Source organism: Danio rerio, chromosome 19 (assembly GCF_052040795.2).
Source record: "Danio rerio strain M-AB ecotype USA chromosome 19, GRCz13ab, whole genome shotgun sequence".
Lineage (NCBI taxonomy): Eukaryota > Metazoa > Chordata > Actinopteri > Cypriniformes > Danionidae > Danio > Danio rerio.
Window position 1 is genome coordinate 42173238 of NC_141039.2, and position 23020 is coordinate 42196257.

The following is a 23020-nucleotide window of genomic DNA, read 5'->3' on the forward strand; positions in this document are numbered from 1 at the left end:
TTTTAAAACACTATTGGTTGGGTTTCGGAAAGAGGATAGATGGAGGGATCGGTTGGTTGGTTAAACAGTCAGTGAGTCAACAGCGGCCTCTGGTGGATTTACACAAGAACAGCAGGCATGAATAGCACTCGCGAGAGAAATTTGAGAGCTCAAAAACCATACACAGCGGCCTCTGGTGGATTCGTGATAACAAAAAGAGCAAAAAAACTGCTCCTGGCTTGTATTTGGTGCTACGTTTTCAAAATAAGCCTGGTTTGTATTCACCAAAAGGGGTCGATCAATGTAAAGCCAATGTGAGATCAAAAGATATTCATGCTTCTTTTCTATTAGGATAAAAGCATGAACTCTTTATAGTCAACGATAATTTAGCTTAGTACTGCAAGAAATCAGGAGTTTGCTGTGAACATGTACTAATAAAAACGGATGCATCAAATACACTCATAAGAATATCCATTATATATTATGCTATGCCGGTTGAACTGTGAATAAAATGAACTGGTTGTGATGTAAATTATAGCTTTGGAGTCGAGCGATCCACTTCCTCCATGGCATTTTGGTACAAGCAGAAAACAAAAGATTGCCGGAAATGGGACAGAAAGGAAAATCATAGTTGGATAGACCTGATAAAGTACATGTTTGTTCAGTTCCTGCTTTTCATACGCATAAAAAGCTTATAAATAGTAGAGAACATTCAGTCTTGCGGTAGAGTTGAAAGCTAATGCTCTCCTACCTGGTTATTACTGCTTATGAAAGTGCATCAGATTCAAAAAGAAGAAAAATCTGTCTATAAGCATGCACTGTGTAATTCTGTTCTCACTTATTTGATGTTTTAGTTTGTGTCTGCTATCACTTATGTAATTGGTGATTATTAGACATTATGATATCTGCAACATAGACTCATTCTGAAAACGTAACCCTTTGTACATTTCTGGAGATCGTGAATAATGTAGCCAGAAGTACGTATGGTTGCATTTCGTCTTTAAAACAAACGCTACAAGGCCATATGACGACATTCCCTTTCACCTCCATATGGACTGCTTTGCAGCTGTTACCAGTTTGTCCAGTAGCTCGCTGCATACAACGATCGACCTGAAACGCAGAGTGGAGTTAACCACGACGACAGGGTTTGAGTCTGGTGAAGAATGATTCTACTGTAGAAAGTGTGTAAGACAAAAACAGAATCTAAAAAAATAAGAAAAACTAGTAGATAACAGGGTGAAAACGTGGTAATATCTGAAAAAAGGAAAAACGGCAATACAGGAGACCAGGAGAAACCCCAGTAGGAGAAACGACGCAGACACTAGAGATCACAAGGAGAGTAACTTTTCTAAATAGAGAAACACTGACCGTTTGGAGAATGTAATCCTTCAGGTGTAACGAGGTTGGAGACTTTATAATGCCGGGGAAATGGGCAGGTGCGGGGCTATATCAGTATGCAGTTGACCAAGGAAGGAGAGAACCAGGCATTATGTTTTTAATATATAAAGGAAATCTTTTAAAATATGAATATTTAGGATTTTTTAAGATACTGTTATACTTTAATTCAGTATTGAGGCATTAAAATAATTTAAATTTGCAGTAAAGATATTAATAAAGTTCAAAATGTTAATATTAAATACATACTGTTTGGATTACATATCAAATAAAATTTTGTGCAGATTAAAAAACTCTGAAGGATCTCTTTGGACTAAACAAGTTTTTTTTTTCCTGTTAATCAAAACTATTCCTGTTTGTCTTTTGGAGAGAGAAGCAAGGCTGCACTATATCAACATGCACCTGTTTCACAGAAGAGTCATTAAATATCTTGTTATTGTAGGAAGAGAGCGTGTTTGGGTTATGAATTACAGTGTGACGACTCACAGATTTTATTTCCAAAGATCATTAAGTCTGGTTTATGGATGTCCACATAGCTGTCACTTATATCAGCTTATAAAATCACACTGAAAGAGACTTACTGGTTGGTATTTTTTGTCAGATTGTTTTCTAAAAAAAGATCCGATACAAATGCTATAAATTAGGAGAAAACCAATTTAAAGTACGAGTCAAGCTCCCAAATGAAGGGAACACTAATCACTGCAATGGTGTCTGTTTCTGCTTTCTCCTTCTGCTAAATGACTAAAAGTAAATTAAACTGTTATCCTATAATGCAGTCCAGTGCTTGTTTTCTTGTTTTATTTTGTCTTTGTGTGGCAAGCAATGACTAGATTGATTTTACTATAAGATCTGATTAAACGACTTTATTAAATTCGCAACATATTTACAAACAAAGCAAAAACAATCCAATTAAATGTATAAGGTGAATAATGCAACTGGGGGCTGTTCCATAAACCAAGCTTAGAGAAAATGCCAGGCTTATGGCAGTTTACATGTGTTTGGTGCCTCATTACGAATATAGGCAGCAAATTTCACAATATACACATTAAACAAAAAAAAAGATACATCGAAACAGTCCTTATGTATTTTTGGTGTAGCACTAAATACATTTATAATCTGTATATCCTGCATTTTGCATTGCCGTGAACAGATGAGAACACGGCTGCCTGCTTCTTCACAGAACTGCTCCTTCACTCTTCGTTAAAACCTGTCCTATTTTTAAAGTAAGAGTCCCACATACATAATATCTTTAATTCAAGCTTAGATAAACATAAAAAATTAGAGGGACAATTTTACATTGTTGTTAGTTCATATTGTGGCCAATCAGACGCTGTCTGGGGCATGCATTTTAATGAGTTGTGTGCAAGGTAACAGTCAGTGTTTTGTTCCAATTGTTCTGATTTTACACTGATGGGATTTACATGAGAACCTGAAAACTGATGCTTGAGGCTCATGGTATGTGCTTTGCATGTACTGAACTCCTATTATTTAGCTACAGGTATATACAGATTGTCATTGTATAGTGCGCTTACATAAAAAAATTGTCTAAAATGACTTAAGTCTATGTTTGTGCGATTCCAAAGTACAAAAAATCCAACAATCCTGCCTTGAATGATCATTTCCAGATTACTATTCTGAGTGTGTTGCAGAATCACAATCATTCTGTTTTAATTATCCACTGTTTGGTCCTTGAGCAGGGCGAAGAGCTTCTCTGCTCCACTGCGCTGTGTGGACGTCCGGCCGTGGCCCAGCAGTCCTGCTTGTGTCCACAGTTTTCATATGTCAGGGTTTTGCGCACAGCCTGCCAGCTTCACTGAATTAAACATGAGCTCTTCTGATGTTGTGCAAACACATGAAAAGAAAATGAAAATCTATATATTTTTGTCTCCACGTTTTATTACTTTTCGAACAGTAATATGTGTCTGATTCGCAAAGAAAAGTGTTCTTAGACATTTGCAAGTTTAGTGCCACTAGCCCATATTTACATTGGATCCTCCACAAATTGGATTCTCTCCACAAATTCATATTAATATATTCTTATTCACACATGAGAAACTTCGAAAATATATATATATTTCTTGCCTGGTCTGGTTTTAGTATACACTAGTGTTCTTTGAAAAACTTGAATGTGGTTGACACAGGTTTATTGATTGATCTGAACTTCCCTAAATTTTGTTGATAATGCTTTTATGTTTATGTTTAGTTTAGTTTAGTTTAGTTTAGTTTAGTTTAGTTTAGTTGAGTTGAGTTGAGTTGAGTTGAGTTGAGTTTAGTTTAGTACTACCCGGAATTTGGTTGATGTCATTCTGTTAATTGCTTTGCATTACCATGACTTTGGTCCACACCAATTTTAGGGATGAACACCTACGGTGTATAGACCCTTGGAATTGCTCCGTTTGTTCTTCTTCTTGTTTTCTAAAATGAATCGCATTTTGAGGGTCTAAACATGCTCAAAAACTCACTAAACTTTGCACATGTGTCAGAAGTAACGGAAATTTCTGTTTGTCATGTACGATGTCCGATCTGCATGAAAATTCACAGATTCCTCTCCTGGAGATATCTACACGGCAGTATTGAGTCACAGTCATAGCGCCATTTGCTTTACTTTGCATAACCCTGACTTAAGGTCATACTTTTTTGTTTTGTTTATTTACTTTTGTTTTATTTAGTGTTTTTATTATTATTTGGACTGCCCTGACTTACAGTTTTACAGTTTTGTTTTTCTGGACATTTGTTTTGTTTTTCAGTAGCATTTGGTTGATTTGCTTTGCTTTTTGCTTTTCTTTTTGCTTTGCATTACCCATTTACAATTGTTTTCGACCACCCTGACTTAGGGTGATACCATTTTGTTTTGTTTTTCCTGTTTTGGATTAACCTGATTTAATAGATACTGTTTTGTTTTGTTTTGTTTAATAGCATAAACAAACAATCGTGTACATTCTTCTGCCTTCACAGGATTAAAACAACAGAAGGCAGAGTACATCATGACAGAAATCTTGTTTTGAGGGGAACTGTAAGACTCTGAAACTTTAAACTTTCTGTAAACTTTCCATATTAAGTTATTTCTGCGTGTATCCTTGTTCTAGGGTTATGTACACTTTTAATAAATTATTCAACTAAAAGCAAATGTTTTCTTGCATGGCACTGCAGATTTTCCAAAACACAGTGCGCGCGGCAAATACACACACAAGCACGACCAAAACAGACACTGTGCCACTTTCTATCATCCGCCTGTAAATATGAAAGGACCTCTGGGTTAGTTGTGCCATGTTTTCCAGACATTTGAGATAATTGAACAAATTATGTGCAGGTTGCGGTTAGGCACTGGGGTCAAAATAGCTGTTAGTAGTAAATGCTTATGCCTCTGTGCCTTTCATTAATTGTGAGAATTACTGTTTTTACTCCTCTTCTGCTGTACGGGAGTCATTAGTCATTTGACAGGCTCGCCGCAAGCTCTCCAGTCCACCAGTTTAGTCTTGAACACCCCCAAGAGCAAAAACACAAGAAGGAACGAATGAAAACATGCCCGACGCCATCCACATATTAGCACAGATGAGCATCTGAATGTCATTTTAAATAAACAGGCCTAGAGAATGATTTGTTGCCGAAGTGTTTCATAAACCTTTCTTAAATGTCTCATTTACATTTCTAACTGTTGTTTTTTGCACACCACACCTGAACATAAATCCTAGGCTTATGAATGCAACATTATTTGGTGGTTTATAAAGGATGCATATCATTAGCTTAAACAAGTTCAGAGAATATGTGAAATCCTATGTGCTTTATTTCTGTGGCAGGTTCCCAAGAGTAAAATCTTATTAGCTAAGACTTGGTTTTCACAGTTTGACAGGTGTATCCAGTGGATAATGAAAAGCATCCACACTGAGAAAGGCTGGAGATTTATGGAGTATTTTTTTCTGAATTGCTGCAAACAAAACACACAGAGGAATTATATTAACTTTATACTTGAAACTAAATTAGGATACAAACTTCTTACACTGAATTAAACATCATCTGTGAAAATAATTAATTAACGTAAATACCCTGATTTTCTGATACCATTTTCTTTTGTTTTTTTGTATTCAGACTTCTCTGACTTTGGTTGATACAATTTCATGTTATAATTTGTATTAAACATCATGTGCAAAATCAATTCATTTATTGTCTATAAAATATTGCTTCTTAATAAAACTTTAAATAGTTTAGCTCCTGTTTATCTAACCAACCTTCTGTCTTGCTACAATCCATTCCTACTCCTTAAGATCTCAAAACTCACTAAAGTCCACTAAAGGAGAACAAGCCTTCTCATATATGGCTCCTAAACTCTGATGAGTTCCAAGACCTGAATATTTTATTAATTATAAAATATTGCTCTTTACCTATGAAACTTTAAATAGTCTAGGGCATGTTTGTCTAACCAACCTTCTCTCTTGCTACAATCCATTCCCACTCCTTACTATCTAAAAACTCACTAAAGGAGATTGAGCCTTCTCAAATATGGCTCCTAAACTCTGATGAGATCGAAGACCTGAATATTTTATTGATTTTAAAATATATCTCATTACTTATAAAGCTTCAAATAGTCTAGCTCCTGTTTATCTAACCAACCTTCTGTCTCGCTACAATCCAACCCACTCCTTAAGATCTAAAAACTCACTAAAGTCCACTAAAGGAGGTCGAGCCTTCTCATATATGGCTCCTAAACTCTAATGAGTTCCAAGACCTGAATATTTTAATAATTATAAAATATTGCTCTTTACCTATCAAGCTTTAAATAGTCTAGCACCTGTTAGTATAACCAACCTTCTCTCTCACTACAATCCATTCCCACTCCTTAAGATCTCAAAACTCACTAAAGGAGGTTGAGCCTTCTCAAATATGGCTCCTAAACTCTGATGAAATCGAAAACCTGAATGTTTTATTGATTATAAAATATTGCTCGTTACCTACAAAGCTTTAAATAGTCTAGCTCCTGTTTATCTAACCAATCTTTTCTCTCGCTACAATCCAACCCACTCCTTAAGATCCAAAACTTACAAAAGTCCACTAAAGGAGAACAAACCTTCTCATATATGGCCCCTTAACTCTGATGAGATCCAAGGCCTGAATATTTTATTGATTATAAAATATTGTTTATTGCCTATGAAGCTTTAAATGGTCTAGCTCCTGTTTATCTAACCAACCTTCAGTCTCACCACAATCCAATCCGCTCCCTAAGATCTCAAAACTCAGTCCACTAAAGGAGGTCAAGCCTTCTCATATATGGCTCCTAAACTCTGATGAGATCAAAGACCTGTCAAGTGATGATGCCAACCCTCGAAAACTTTGATGACAACACATTTAATGCACAAGATACATCTTTGAACATGTACACATAGACATCACCTATATTATATAACTGCAGGTTTATATATAATAACTTAAAATGTTAAAAGCTATTAGTTACTAGTTAATTAAAGTTATTAGTAACTAATAAAGTTATGGTAATAAGCTTAACTCAACCAAATTAGATTTGAATGCAGTAATGTAGACCTTTTGTAAAGCTGCTTTAAAACAATAATTATTGTGAAAAGCGCTATGCAAATAAACTTGAACTGAATTTAATTACTTAAATAACATGATTATGATTGATTTTGTTTTGTTTTTATTTTTGTTTTAGGACTACTCTGACTTTGTTTGAAACCATTTTGTATTAAAAATTGTATAAAACATCGTCTGAAGAATTAATTGACAAAACAGCAAGAAATCCAGCCTGATCTTGTGAGTAACTTAATTATTTCATGTTTTGTCAGTTTAGTGGCTAATTCGTACGAGTTCAGTCATACGAAAATGAACAATTTTAAAACCCAACCCCACCCTTAACCCCAACTGTCATTGGGTGATGAGCAAATCATACTAAATTGTACAAATAAGATCACACACTCTAAAAAACACAGGATTAAAAACTACCCAAATTGTGTTGTTTTTAACCCTACTGCTGGATAAATATGGGACAGAATACATTAGGGGTTAAATTAACCCTAGTAATTGGGTTGTTATTTTTAACCCCATAAATGGGTTGTTTTTTTACCCAATAATTGGTTATTTTTACAGGTTAATTTGATACAGAAATGCCTCGGAAAAATGGCCCAATTGTGTTGTTTTGACTCGGCATTATTGAAGTACAGTGAGTGATGTGCAGCTTTGATTCCAGGGGTATTCCAGGGAAATTTTTTAATTCATGAAGGTCTGACTAAGGGCTGCTATGAACAGATCCCATTTTAATCATCTGAAAACGCAAGGAATCTGCATTTATGTTACACTATTTTCATTGCATTTAAACAAATTAGTATATTATATGTGGCATCCCTGTCAGCCACTGTGAGTTGATTCGACCCAAAGAGTTGGGTTGGAACTACCCAAGACTCTGAAAATAACCCAAAAATTACTCAAATGCCTCAACCCAAGATTTGGGTAGAAAAAATAACCCCATATTTTTTAGAGTGAACAAATTCATATGAATTAGCCACTAAATTAAAAAGTTACGAATTGCCGTGAGATTGCGTTGATCTGAACTCTGATTTCTTTTTCTTTTTATTTTACTGTAGAGCAGTAAGTGTCATCACTAAAAAAATGTTAGTAATTAAAAATTAAGCTGGAATAATTTAAGGAATAAATTAAGATATCATTATTAAATGAGAAACATTAGGCAAAGTAAGTATAACTATCAGGTTTACAGTGATAGTCCGCCCAATTTACTCTTCCTCAGTACAGCTTGTTTCTCTCCAGAAAAAAAAAAAAAATGGGATTTCAGCTTAAAATCTTCTTTATACTGAATAGAAATCCACCTACATGCTCGATAAGCTAAGGGTGACTAAATTAACAGCATATACAATCAAGCTTGACAGACATAAAGAAGTACTCAAACTAAAAGGAAATCTAAAATCAAAAGCTCATTTAAAATATGGATACATACTTACTAAATAGCATTAAAATAACTGACGCAGGTCCTTGAATCTGCTTTTTAAAATGTGCAAAGTAAGGTTACTCTGCAGCAGATTTTTTTCTTCATCATTTGATCATGAGCAAACCATCATTTGATGGGAAACGAACATGATCAATAGAAAGTGAAAGCAAACGTCTCTTTAACATGAAAACTCTTTTCAGCCGAAAGCAGGCAGTAATGGCTCAACATTAATTGCACTGGACAAACCTAGTTTTGTAATTAAGGATGTATAATGAGCCTAATTTGCATAGAAAGTTTCTGCTGAAAATCTTTTCCCACAGTAGAGTGCTTTTTATGTTAAAGTTTATGAAGCATGTTTTAATTTAATTTTTGTGTACGCTTAAAATAAACAAAAAAAAAACTTCAAGTTATATTTTATGTGTCAGAACAGTGTTGTCAGGTGAAGAGCAGCACAAAGTCACAAAGAGGACACTGAAAAAGCAGTGAAAAAGATGTGTCATCCTGAAATATTCATGGTCAACATATATTTCAAAACAAGCTGACAACAAACACGCTTTACCTTCTCTTGCTAGATGTCCTTTTAGCTCAAAAGCTCGAGAAGATGATGAGTTTTTTTTTTTACTTCAAAAGAACATAGAATCAATTAAATGGATCTGCTATCAATCAGCGCATTTTACAGTCTACACAATCTAATACATTTCTAACACATTTCACACCATGTCAGTCATACGGTACTGTAATTTGATTTCTTTAAAAAACCTTTAAGCACAGCGGGTCTGTCTGTTTGAGCGTCTGACTACTGTAATGCAGCAGCACTGGCTCAATCTGAATTTTGGCGGGGCTGTCTGTTTTTTCACATTTTAAAAAAGGGTGTGGCTCTCTAACTGGGAAAAATTCATGGACAGCTTCTTGGATAATGTAGTTTTTTGTACAAATTCCACTATTAAACCAATAAGTCAAATGATTGTGAACAGATGGGCCCAATAAAACCATACAAATGTAAAAAAAAAAAAAACATTTTGTTTAGTTTTGTTTTGTTGTTTCGTGTCAGGCGAAGCTGGCTGTTTACTGTTTTAGTTTTGTGTCAGGCGGAGCTGACTGTTTCCAGTTTTGTTTTGTTTTGTGTTTTGTTTATTTTTTTGTTTTGTTTTTTGTTTTTTAGGCACAGGCGGAGCTCTCTGTTGTGTTTTGTTGTTTTGGGGCATGCAGAGCTGTCTGTTTTGTTTTGTTTTGTTTTGTGGCTGACAGGGGTTTTCTGTTTACGTTTTTTGTTTTGTTTAGTTGTTTAAGGGCAGGCAAAGAGCATAGAATCACCAAGAGGCGACACTCTAGTGCAATTTGGGAAACAGCCACTAGATGGCGCAGCGACCATTTTGGAATGAAAACTCCAATTGAACAACAGCATATTAATAAACTATTAAAAGTGAAGATGATTGTCATAGTAAGTGCTGTATTGTCGTCTTGCAGGTTGTATCCTAGCTTTAATGTGCTTTTTAAATAAATAAACAAAAAACAAAGCAGCTGCTTGCTATCTTGAAAGCAGTAAGATTCAATGAACAGCCGATCACTTTCACTCCAAAATGGCGAAATCGGGGCTGTTCATGGCCGCTGCTGTTGCAATGGAAAGTTCTATTGAGTGTCGCCTCTTGGTCATTCTAAGCTCTTTGGGGCATGTGGAGCTGTCTGTTTTGTTTTGTTTTGTTTTGTTTTGTTTTGTTTTGTTTTGTTTTGTTTTGTTTTGTTTTGTTTTGTTTTGTTTTGTTTTGTTTTGTTTTGTTTTGGAGCTGGCAGGGCTGTTTGTTATGTTATGTTTTGTCAGAGCTGTCTGTTTATCTATGACAAAAATATGTGGCCTTCACTGCAGCTTACTTACTGTTTTTATTTTTTATTTTGTTTGTTTGTTTTTGTACAAATTCCACTATAACACAAAACTGTTTAAAAAATAATTCGAAGAAATATGAACAGATGGGCACCAAAACATACATTTACAAATAGCTTTATCAGAGAAGGTCAGTTTTTAACAATTATTGTTATTAAAAATCAATCTCCCTATAGAGAAAATAAATCCCTTTATTTATGAAACATCACTGAAGGCTAATTTGAAATAGGCATTTTAAATGAAGTTTAAATGAAGAATTTCACCTTTCTGTCTATTCATATAAGTAATGATTTAAACCAAAATGCACACTGTAAAAAAATCAGGGTTCCACATGATTTTTTATGTTGTCACAAATTAATTAATTTAACTTAATTGTTTTTATAAATGTATGTTGATTGAACAAAAAGCAAGTTATCTAAAATAAATCTCTAGAATTTTGTTGATTCAGCTTGTTTGAACAAGCAGCAAAAATCATTTTTGAATGCATATTTTGGCTATATGAATAATAAAATGTTTTTCTATGCATATGTTGTAGGTGTTGTTGTTGTTGTTGTTGTTTTTCCTCCTTCTTAAGGGAGAGCTCCATATTCTCCAATATCATACTTTATGAGCCAATAAAACTTGATGTATAATCTAACCTAAATGCTCAATTAACTATTTATGCAATTTTTATTCATTTTGTTTCTATTTATTAACATGCCACGGTAAACGCAAGTCTGAAACACTTCTGTACAGCAAAATATATGTGGTTCATAACCTATAATGGTTAATTCAGCTTACTGGTTTATTAATACTGCTATAAAAATTGCCATTTTAATAAAACAGCTTTACAGTAAAGGAGGAAAGCCCATCCCACGCTGACCAGCTCTGAGGAATAAAAGATTGATGAAAAGCAGCCATTTATAGCAAACACGGTTTATCTTTTAATTGATCTTTTGAATGATAGTCAGCGGATTCGTAAAGAAAATAGAGGAAAGTTAATTACGGTACATGATTTCTCAATGCAATGATGAAGGCATGCGAGGACTGTAAACACAAAAACTTCCCCATCTTAGAGTCCAAAGCAAAGCCAACAGCACGGCCACGCAAAGCTATTTTAGTTTGTCTGAAGAATTTATGTCCTTTAGAAAGAAGGTATGAGTCTTGATCACTCAGAGATTAAAGTCTGCTAATGGAGAGCGGATCGGGCCGGAGAGCTGCTCTTTCCCTGACAAACAGGCCATGAGAGTAATCGCAGAGGACAGGAGGGCTGTTTGTCTCGAAATGTTAGAAAAAAGCCCTGCAGCAAACATCAATGCATTTCTACTTTTCACACCAAACGCATACGACAACAAATATCCCATTCCGTTTCATCTATGAGAGACTCTTTGAATATTAAGACATAATGGAGCAATTACAGGGCACTTATCTGTGAGCTCAAAAAGCCATGCCTTGCTTTCTCCCGGAAAGGTTGGACTTCATGCTCAAATGCACAGCCAATCCCTTGATAACCAGTCAACAGCATCTATTTTCAATGGCGCTTTGAGGCCTTTGTGCACTTGCTGCTGCCTGCTGACAAATATGCAAATTGCTCTGATAATTCCAGTAGCCAATAGGGGGCCAGGATGAAACTTTGTCCTTATGTACTCCCTGCTACTGACAACAGAGAATGATATGCACAACATTAAAACTTGTTTGCAGCACTACATACTTGTACAGTTCAGTACAAGAATGAACTCTATAGTTATAGTACGTAGAAGGGTCAAAGATGAAAAGGGGATTTCAAGCAACAAAAAAGGGCGATGTAGCTGTACATTTTAATTTTGTTTATTTGAATTTAATTATTTTTTTAAGCAGGAAAAATTATGACTAGCATTGTCACCGGTTCGGTCCCAATATATGCCTTCACCAACCAGCAGAGGCCCTCATCTCCCGATTATCAACCACATGGCTGGCGCTTATTACTCTGCACTAGATTTCAATTACCAGGTGTATAAATACCAACTCAGTTCAAGAATTTAGGGCAAAGTCTTGTTTTGCTGTCAAACATTTCTGAGTGCTTCTGAGTGTTTTCACGATTGTTTTAGAACTACCAACTGAGTCATCTATGGGAGAAATGACTTGGAATAATAAACGGCAAAAAACGGTCAAACTACTTGCTCTACAAACAAATGTTTGCATGACTATATAGGCCAAGTAGAATAATATAATAAGGAAATATCAGTTTGCAACATCAAACAGCGAAACGAGTAGTTTTTAATGTCTAAAAATGAATGGAAGTGAATGAGACAAGAACTCTCGAGCCAAAAAGCTTCAAATGGCTGCGCCCGCTTGTCAGCGAAGAATAAGGTGAATACTTTCTGATTGCCTTTTTGTTACCGACTGCCTGCCTGCTCATTTACTGATTGTTTGCTGCCGGCCCTGACCAACACCTGCACCATCATTCCTGACTCCTAGCTGCCTGCCCTAACCAAAGCCCGTTTCAGTTTCCGATCGTAAGCTGCCTGCTCTGAATAAAGCCCGTTTCTCTGTTTCCGATCGTAAGCTGCCTGCCCCTGACCAAAGCCCGAATTACCGTTCCTGAGTTTATGCTGCATGTTCGTGGCTGTCATACTCTCTGTGTTGTCTTGCTGTGTTGTAATAAAAGCTCACAAATGGATCCACATCCTTCAGAGTTGCCACTACAAGCACACATTTACCATGGTTTACAGAAGACATCACTTAAATGCCAATCAGCTTGACAACAAAAATTATGTCCATTTTAAAAAAATAATAATAATAATTTGAGGTAACGCAGGCTCATTCTGAAAACATACCGCTATATCTGAAGATCGCCAAATTCGTCCCAGGAGGTTTTTTTTTTTTTTTTTTTGCAATTTTTGTTTTCGCAAATCCACCAGAGTTCTCTGTGATGCTTTTTCAAATCTCAAATTCCTTTCGCGAGTGCCATTCCTGCCTGCTGTTCTTGCATAAATCCACCAGAGGCTGCTGTCGACTGACTGACTGACTGATCAATCGACTGACCCACCATCCTTCAACTAAACCCAACCAATAGTGTTTTTAAAAGCAAATATTGACCAGTGCCCACCCATTGAAATTTAATCCTAATTCTAACTATTTTCTCTGTAGAAATCGTAAGATATAAAGTAGCAAAAAGTCTAAATTGTGAGGTGTAATTGTAGAATAAAATGTCTCCAGTCCCCCTTTACAATAAAGTTAATCAGTTAATGTTAGTTAATGTGTTTAATAGCATGGACTAACTATGAAAATTACTTGTACAGCATTTATTTATCACAGTTCAACATTACTATTGCATTATTAACATACAAATTTGCATGTGTTAACATTAGTTAATGCACCGTCAGTTAACATGAACTAATATGACAACTCTATTTTCATTAAGGTTAACTAACATGTACACATACTGTAACAAATGTATTGTTCATTGTTTGTGCATGTTAGTAACTAACATTAACTGACATTAACTAATACAACATAATTTTAAAGTCTTACCAAATTGCGAGATGTACAGTAATTGTGAAATAAAATGTCTCCATTATATTCTTTGGCAGAATCCAGCTTTTAATTAGCTATTCTTTGTTTTAGTCCATCAGTAAAAACATGTTGACGTGAAGCCAACACACTGTGAGTTTCATTACTGATTCATTCAGTATTTTTGATCAAATCAATGATTCATCAGCTTACTCGAGAAACTCTTTTTGCCTCCTTCTTTTAAGTCACTAAAAAAATCCCCACCAAACCTGCAGAGTTCAAACAGAGCAGTGTTCCAATGACAGAATGTTGAAACGCTATTCAACCAATCAACAAGCTGCTGTGTAAAAATAAACATGTAAACATTCCATCTAAATATCGGACTGGATGGAGAAACGCTAATATAAACACTGCTAATATAAACTCCTCTCGCCGCTCGAGGTATCGCAGGGATTCATCAAGACAGATGGGAGTGTTAACAGGACAGGACTAAAGCAAACATGTCACTCTGTAATGGTTTTCTCAGTCTGCAGCACTGGGGAGCCTAATATTTGCATTGGATGATCTGTGGGATCTTTGACAAGCAGAGGAAGGGCCATGATAAAACGGAGAGAAATGGAGGATTTGGGGTTTTCGTGGACTCTTGTGCATTCATTGTATTGCATTGTACTAAGAGGCTGTCTCACAACTTGACCTGAAATTAGACAGCAATTTAACTTTTGAAAACCATTTATCCTATGTCACAAAAACAATTATTTCATGTGAGAAATATCGAAGTTATGAAGTATTCTATCCATCTCAGATGCAGAAAAGCTAATCCATGCTTTTATGACTTCTAGGCTGGATTACTGTAATGCTCTATTTGCTGGCTGCTCAGCATCCTCTATTAACAAACTTCAATTAGTACAAAATGCAGCTGCCAGAGTTCTTGGAAAAGGTCTATAAAATATGACCATATCACCCCAATTTTATCCTCCTTACACTGGCTGCCTGTTAACTTTCGTATTGATTTTAAAATATTACCTTCTTACCTACAGTATAAAGCTTTAAATAATCTAGCTCCTGTTTATCTAACCAACCTTCTGTCTCACAACAATACGACTCGCACTTTTAGATCTCAAAACTCAGGGCTTCTGGTCCTCAGTCGAGTAAAGGAGCCTTCTTATTTATGGCTCCTTAACTCTGGAATAGCCTTCCTGATAATGTCCGAGGTTCAGACACACTCTCAAAACTAGATTAAAGACCTATCTTTTTAGCAAAGCATACGCTCAATGCATCACATGGCGGTATGATGCAAGAATGTGCTCCACGCAAGTTTTTATATCTTGTTTATATACACTATGAACAGTAACTACGCTACACAGCAAATTCATCAGAGTTAAATTCTCGGTGTTGAAGCATTTCAGAGTAAAGTGTTGACGTTAAAGAGTTATATTTTGATAAATGAATATAATAAGAGTTAGAATTGATTTTATTCAGTGCGAAATCAAGGAGTTATCTTTTCAACACTTGGTGGTGTTATTTCCAACATCCGGGAATTCATGCAGCACCAGTCACTGATGAATTTTCCAGCCGCCATTTTCCAGGTTTAGAACAGCAACTGGTGAGTCAAACTACCTAAATGTTGGTATTTTACTGACTTTCTTTAAGGAAATACAGTTGTAAACATATTGTTAAGTTAATAACTTTAGAATGGAGTGACAATTTTAAACTTCTGCGGTTCATTCATGGTCGTTTGTGTAACTTATCTAACGTTAGCTTAACTGCAGTACTATTGACTTTTTTCATAGTGCATAAAAACATCAAATGTACATTTTCAACACATTTCTGTCACGCTTAATGCCATTTTGTGCGTTGTTACCCATCTTTAAAATAAAATCGACACTTCTCCTTTAATTCGAAGCAAACTAGCGAGGGAATCCCCGGAGCGCCTAGCCTACTCTGCCCAGATGCTAACAGCAACACAGGACGGTTTCCATAAGCTCTGGAGAGTTTCTAAAACATATCTGGTGAGTAAATGAACATATGCTTACTTGTAAAAGGCTTCCTGACTAAAACATATGATTGTTTGTTATTCGTGTATGTTAATTTGGTTATTTTAAACACCGCGGCCCTTTTAAACTGGTTCATTCGTGGCCGTCCATATAAGTTACCGTTAGTCCATAAACTCGCGTGATAACGTACGCTTGAATTATATTAAGTGTTGACAACCATTAAAGTCGGAATGTTAACAATAATGTCTTTAAATGACCGCGTTTGCACTTAGACATTTAGTCTCCCGGAAGTTGCGGGACTAACGTTAACGTTATCCCGCAAATGCACAGAGATTCCCAGATGCCCAAGTAGATGCCCGCAAATGAATGATAATCTCCCTGAAATAGCGCGTCTCCCGCCCGGTCATTAAACACTTTGCACACCCCTCTCCACCGCATTCCTCCCAGCTCTTCAGGTACGTCGCGCGCAAGTCACCCCCACCGCTCTTCAGGTACTCATCTCTCCCGCTACCTCCCGCAAATCAACTCTGTATCCCCCGAAAATGACTTTTCCCAACTCGGGATGCCTGACGTTAGTAAGTTAGGCTATTTCTGTAGTCAGGAACATCTTAGTCAAGTTTTTTCTCCCGCATGATATTGTGCTTAAAACTATAGGCTAAACTTAAACTTAAAGACAATTTAGTGCGTTGTAAACAGCCACCTGTCTGTAAAATTAATCAACTGATTCATATTTGAGCAGCCTAATGATGATACAGGTTTGATTTGTAGATTTATTATCAATAATCAACATCTGAATCAAAAGATATCTGAAAAAGTGTGAGGCATACTTTGTGATGTTCATCTCTCTTTTTTTAATCTGAAGGTTATGCATATGTGTTAGATACTAATGTTTTGTTGTTTTTTTTAACAGCTACAGTTTTCCATACAATAACACAAGACCCTGTGATGATTGGCTGATTAGAGACGGATGGTGTATTTCCAGAGTTGGTGAAATTACCAAGCACACCTTCTTGGTCATATGTGGTGATAATAATGAAGGTATGTTTAATAAAGTTCTGTATTTGTTTCACAATAAGCTGAGAGGGTATTAGAGCATTAGAGAATAACAAATGACATGAAGGTGATAAGTTTTGTATTGTGGGTGAACTGTTACTTAAATAATGTTTTGCTCTGCTTTGCACTTTTCCCCTTCTGCTTATCCTAATATTTTAGATTATATTTGGACCTGAAACATCTGCTAGACTCCAGGAAAGGTGGCGTCAATACTGGACTTGAAAGGGCCTAACTGGTAAAGAAACACGCATGCGCACACACACACACAAACACACACACACACACGCACGCACACGCACACGCTTACAGAAAACTGTAAGTTTATGAATATTTTTTACACTGTGGCCAATATTTTGGGGAAGTCAGCATCACTAAATGATATAAATTAAAAGATTTTAAGCTCCTCTAAATTTAGCTCCAAGTGTTGTGTTAATTCAGGATTCTGGACAGACAGCTGCCTGTTTTTCCAGTTCTAGTCATAGTGGTTAACCTAATTGTTTTTGGAGATCCAACAGTGATGTATGTGTTTTTTTCTACTTTTCCATATCCTGTCACCTCAACCAGCTGGGAAAGTCAAGTTGTGGATCATCATGAAGATTTTCAAAAGGTGAGTTTAGATTTCTTGAATGTTTTATTTACTTTAAATGTTCTTTTAAATATATCATAGAATTTGATTGCAATTTGTTTTTAAACATTTTTCTTAGTCATGCTGGAGTCTTGAAGAGTTCTTAGATGAGCATCACCCTATATCCGTGCATCAGGAACCAGCAGACGAGCGATCAGCAGCTGCTACATCGTCATGGATAAAAAGGTCATCCTGTGGCTGGGAAGCACTTCATTCACAGGACATGCTTGATGAGATTTCCTAGCTCCAGTTTGTTTTCACATAAGTTTACAGCATTTATATCTTAATTTAAACTGCTGTGTTTGATATGGAGGATCAAGGAAACACCAGAAGTGAAAGATTTGCACGCCAAGTTGTTTAAAATGTAATTTCAGAAGAAAACTATGCGTTCAGAAGAAAACTATGAGTGACGATATATTGAACTTTCAAATTGCTCTGACGAAACATCAAGTTTGGACCAAATGACTGAAACAGCCTTTTTGAGCACTGGTCATACATATTTTGTTGATACTGTCTGTACTAATAAAACATTTAAAGCATATTTGACATTGTTGCATTTTAAAAACTGAATGAATTGTTGAAGTGGTGAATGTTTTCAAATAAAATGTTTTTTATTTTATAATTTACAGTCTATTTGACCTTTTTACCATATTTACACTCAAGAGAGTTGAATAAAATAAATATATTACACCAGGTGGTGTTAAATATAGTTACATTTTTTAACTCTGCCCAGAGTTAAAATTAACCCTTACTTCGGTGTCAATGTGCCAACCCTTTTGAAAGTGTTGATTTAACTTTGTTTTGAGTGGACCCCATGAGACACTTTCAAAGTGTTGAAATTAACACCCATAGAGTTGTTTTGGGTCCCCATATTTTGCTGTGTAATTATTCTCTTTATTCTCTATTTCCACCTGGGGATACTCATCCCGAGGCCCCCAGAGATTATGCAATGCCATTGAAGCAATCCAAGACCTGTGAAGAGATGATCCCAAGGATTCCACATTCCCGGATCAGGCCATGTCAGCTGCTGTGGTGGTCATGGAGGAGTAGAGAGCATGCGTCTGATTCCTGTGAGACTCCAGGGACAGATGAGTTTTTGCTGACATTCAGTGTTGTCCAGCCTCCGGCTGCAGCTCTCCACAAGACGTTTGGCCATAGGAGAAATGGTCGTGCTCAACTGAGACTGGTTTCTCTCAAGGTTTTTTTTCCTTAACTTTCACCAATTGGTGAAGTTTTTATCCTCGCCGTTGTCGCCATTGGCTTGCATAGTTCAGGACCTGTAGAGCTACGCATCGATGGATTACTCTTCAGTGTTTGGACTCCCAGCAGTGAATATTAAAATACACTAAACTGAACTAATCTAAACTGAACTTAAACTCTGAAAACTGAACTACACTGTTTCAATTCACTATAATCTTCTATGTGAAGCTGCTTTGACACAATCTACATTGTAAAAGAGCTATACAAATAAAGATGAATTGAATTGAATTGAATTGAATTGAATTGAATTGAATTGAATTGAATTGAATTGAATTGAATTGGTGAAATGGGAGATTTGCATCATGGATGTGCAGCCAACAAATCTGTAGCAACTGCGTGATGCTATCATGTCAATAGGGACCAAAGTCTGTCACTAAAGACTAAGGATCTGTCACTAAAGATTGAAGCAGTTCTAAAATCAAAAGGGAATCCAACCCGATACTAGTAAGGTGAACCAGGCTGAAAAAAAAAACTGTTTTATTAATCACCACAAAAAACTGATTAAAACTTTAACTTTAAACCATTTTTATTATCATTATTCATGTAATATTATCTTTAATCTGACTCTAAAACCTCACTAAATTAGTTAATACAACTGCAACAGCCATTACGAATAAAGTTTTTCTTCAAAACTGAAGAGGAATGAATAGAAAATAAATAAATGTTGAGAAGTGTGCTGCAGCTGTGTCTAGAAACCTATGTGAATAAATGTTTCAGCCTTGATATGATTTGAGCTGAAAAGAGTCCCTTTTGAAGAAAAGAGTCAAAAATGGAAACAGATTTTAGTCATTCTTTCTGAAAAACGTGCGCGGGTGACATTAAAACCACTTTAGCCTTCAGCTTAATCATGGTGTAATTAGAAATATCCATTTTTCTTAATAAACGGCATGAGAAATTAATCAGTTTCTTTTTAGCTAACACCTGATGGATACGCTCTATTTTAATTCACCCATGCACATTCATTGAGTTTTCTAATCATACTGTAGAAACAATCTTTGAAGGGTGACACAGTGGCTCAGTGGGTAGCGTTGTCACCTCACAGCAAGAAGGTCGCTGGTTTTAGTCCCGGATGGGCCAGTTGGCATTTTTGTGTGCAGTTTGCATGCTCTCCCCATGTTCGCTTGGATTTCTTCTTTCTGCTCCGATTTCCCCCACAGTCCAAAGACATGTGGTACAGGTGAATTCAACCTAGGCTCATTCTGAAAACGTAGTACGGCAGACACTTCTGGAGACCGCGAAATATGTCCCGGGAGGTACATGCACCTGCGCTGTTCTCGCGTGAACCAACCAGAGGCTGCTGTTGACCGACTTATTGACTGAATGATTGAATGGGCCATCATCCAATTGACCGACCCGACCTCCTCCTTCCTTAAACCCAAGCAATTTTACCAATTGACCCGCCCGCTTACTTCGCTGAACCCAGCTGAAGGTTTACAAAAGCCGTCCAGAAAAAGAAAAGCCCTCGTCTAATCTTTTTTGGATTTTACCACAATCTCAACCTGTTATTCACTCGTTCATTTTATTTTTTGGATTCTGTTTTAGCTGATTTTTGAAACCACCCTTTCCCAGACTCGAACCTGGTTGTTCTCGAGGTCAACTCGTCTCTGCGTCTCAAATCCTCGGACGTGCACGACGAGCTAACTGGACAAACTGGTTGCAGCAGGAAAGCCCTCCACACAGAGGTAAGCGGTCAGCCGATAAACCACAAAAGGAACGGCGTCATACCTTAAAAAATGAAATGCAGTCATACATGCAGTCAGTACCTCCGGCTACATAATTCGCGGTCTCCAGAAACGTCTGCAGGATTACGTTTTCAGAATGAGGCTGTGTTAGGTGAATCGAATGTGAGAGTGTATGTGTTTTTTCCAGTACTGGGTTGCAGCTGGAAAGGCATCCGCTGTGAAAAACACATGCTGGATAAGTTGGCGGTTCATTCCGATGTGGCGACCCCTGATAAAAAAAGCGGCTAAGCTGAAGGAACATAAATGAATGAGTAAATAATCTTTGAAAGAGCAAATTATGTCTAACAAGAACATAAAAATCTGGTGGATGGTTTATTTTCATAGATGCCAGGTGTGTAAGTGTATCTGCTCCCATATATCTGCTTCCTACTGTATTTAAATGGGATAATGTTATATAAAGGTGTTCTTTAGGCCTAAATATAGACTTTAAAGAGTTCTTCGAATCACACAGACTCGCATACTGTAGTATGGTGATTAAGAATATCACACCTTATACTAACTCAGCCCTCCAGGAGACCAGATAAAAGGATGTATTAGCTTCCTCCTATTAATGCTCATTTTATTTTAAACTACAGAGAAGAAGGGGAAAAAAGTTGCACAAAAAGCAATATTTCAGCTTTTCTGTTACACATGGCAATTGTATTAAGCATTTATATGCCTCTTTAGACATTGTGGATGTCATGTCTAGTATTAAAATGAACTAGGAAGCTACATGAATAGTATTTTTCATGTGTAATCAGATACCCTCGGCTTAGGCCAGCGTCCCGCTAGCTATATTTCAGACAATTTTCAGTCATAAATTGCGTTTGCAGTAATTTGGGAAGTCTGAAGTCGCTCGGCAGGGGGGTGTTAGCATCTCTGCTGAATCCCCAAAACATTCGACACATTTCATATTATTGCTCAGTCTGTGATCTGGATGCTTGTGGCATTCAGTCATAGACTATTTAGGAGTTTGAAGCACTATACTTACCCTAAAGGGATAGTTTACTCCTCAAAAAAATGGCATTTTCCTATACTTGCCCATATAGAAAAATTATACATAAATATATGCAAATTACAGTTGAAGTCAAAATTATTAGCCTTCTTGCAAATGTTTTATTCTTTTTTTAATATTTCTCTAATTTTGTTTAAGAGAGGAAGGACATTTTCACAGTATTTCAATATTTTTTCATTTCGAGAAAGCCTTATTTCTTTTAGCTTGACTGGATTCAAAGCAGTTTATGAATAGTTTTTTAAACAATTTCAAGGTCAATATTGAAGGTTTATGTAGAACCAAAAAACAGATATGATTTTCCAGATTTTTCTTTGTCAGGGCAAGTTTTAAAGGTTAGTTAAACTGTTAAATGTTTAGGGCATTTCATTACTGAAGATACGAGTGATGATAATGAAATGTGCATGGAAAGTCGAAAGTTAAATGCTCAAGCAAATATGCTGGTGAATAAGTTTTATTTGTGGTCGGAGCAGGTTAAGGTAAACTTTAGAACTTATTACATTTCTTTATTCACTGCTCCTCTGTGGTATAATTTTGAGTCTCCATAAGCTGCAGGTTACACAATGATTGTAAAGAGATTCTTCTTAAAAACATAGATGGTGTAGTGCAAGAGAATTATTCTGTAAGGTAAGAGTTTGATCATGTTTTGCTTTGATTAGAAATTTGATCTATAAGTTTATCTGTCGATCAGAGAAGTCTCAGAATAGCATTTGAATGTTGTTGATAAACCTGAGGTGTGTTTGCATTCACATTTAATGAAATATTTAAAGTTATATATGTTGAGTGGTTTGTAATGTTTTGTCTGTATTTTGTACTGTCTGACCTAGTGTCTGGAATAAAGAGAATATTAGCCCCCTTAAGAAACACATTTTTTCTCAATTGTCTATAGAACAAAACATTGTTATACTGGCCTAATTAACATAATATTTTAATTAACATAACTTAAGTTTTTAAATTGCAATTTAAACTCGATGCTAATATTTTGTGAAAATATGCTGTTACTGTTATTATGGCAAAGTCTAAGAAAGACTTATTTATCTTATTTATCTAATTTATTTATTACTTATTTATTTTAGACTTAGAAATTAGTTATTTAATGTTTAATATAATCTGTTAAACAGCACTTGGGAAACATTTTTTTCAAGAATTATAATTTTGCAGGTGGGCTAAATATTGTGACTTCCAGCTATATGAAATATAAGTTCATATTTGGATTTTACACAAATAAAATATAAATCAACTGCAACATATATTTCTAAATATTGCATAAATGCATGCTTGTATATTTTTTTTTCTACTGGAATTCCAAATATTGGCATGTGTTCTAAATACAAGTTATTCCACCACTGATATAATTTTAGAGACATGATTTATGAGATAAAAGGCTTGCTGCTTTGAATCAGAATCATATAAATAGGCAGTTTAAAACGTGGGACATCCTTAAATGTGATCATAAAAACATTAATTTATGCTTTTGGATCACATTATGAGAACTTGATCTTTCTTCTGACAACTTTCAACCTAGAAATGTTAGCAAAGGTGACTTTTATTAACATTTTTAACAGTTTAAAGTGGTATATTGTCTGGTTTGGTGTTGTAAATTGTGCTACAAAAGCCTGGTAATTAACTGCCATTACTTTTTTTGTTTTTTACAGACTTATTTCTCTATATATTATTTCTCATAC

General features: G+C 35.9%; 1 long non-coding RNA gene across 2 annotated transcripts; it reads left to right on the forward strand.

The window, feature by feature from the left end:
- The first annotated feature begins 15225 nt into the window (after positions 1 to 15225).
- Positions 15226 to 17964, forward strand: LOC148679821 (uncharacterized). Of its 2 annotated transcripts, none has more exons than XR_015945452.1 (6): positions 15226 to 15273; positions 15574 to 15679; positions 16575 to 16702; positions 16877 to 16952; positions 17282 to 17324; positions 17422 to 17964. It is a non-coding gene; the product is annotated as an uncharacterized LOC148679821 (long non-coding RNA). The 2 variants fall into 2 exon arrangements; XR_015945453.1 differs by having other exon boundaries at positions 15606 to 15679.
- Positions 17965 to 23020: the final 5056 nt, after the last annotated feature.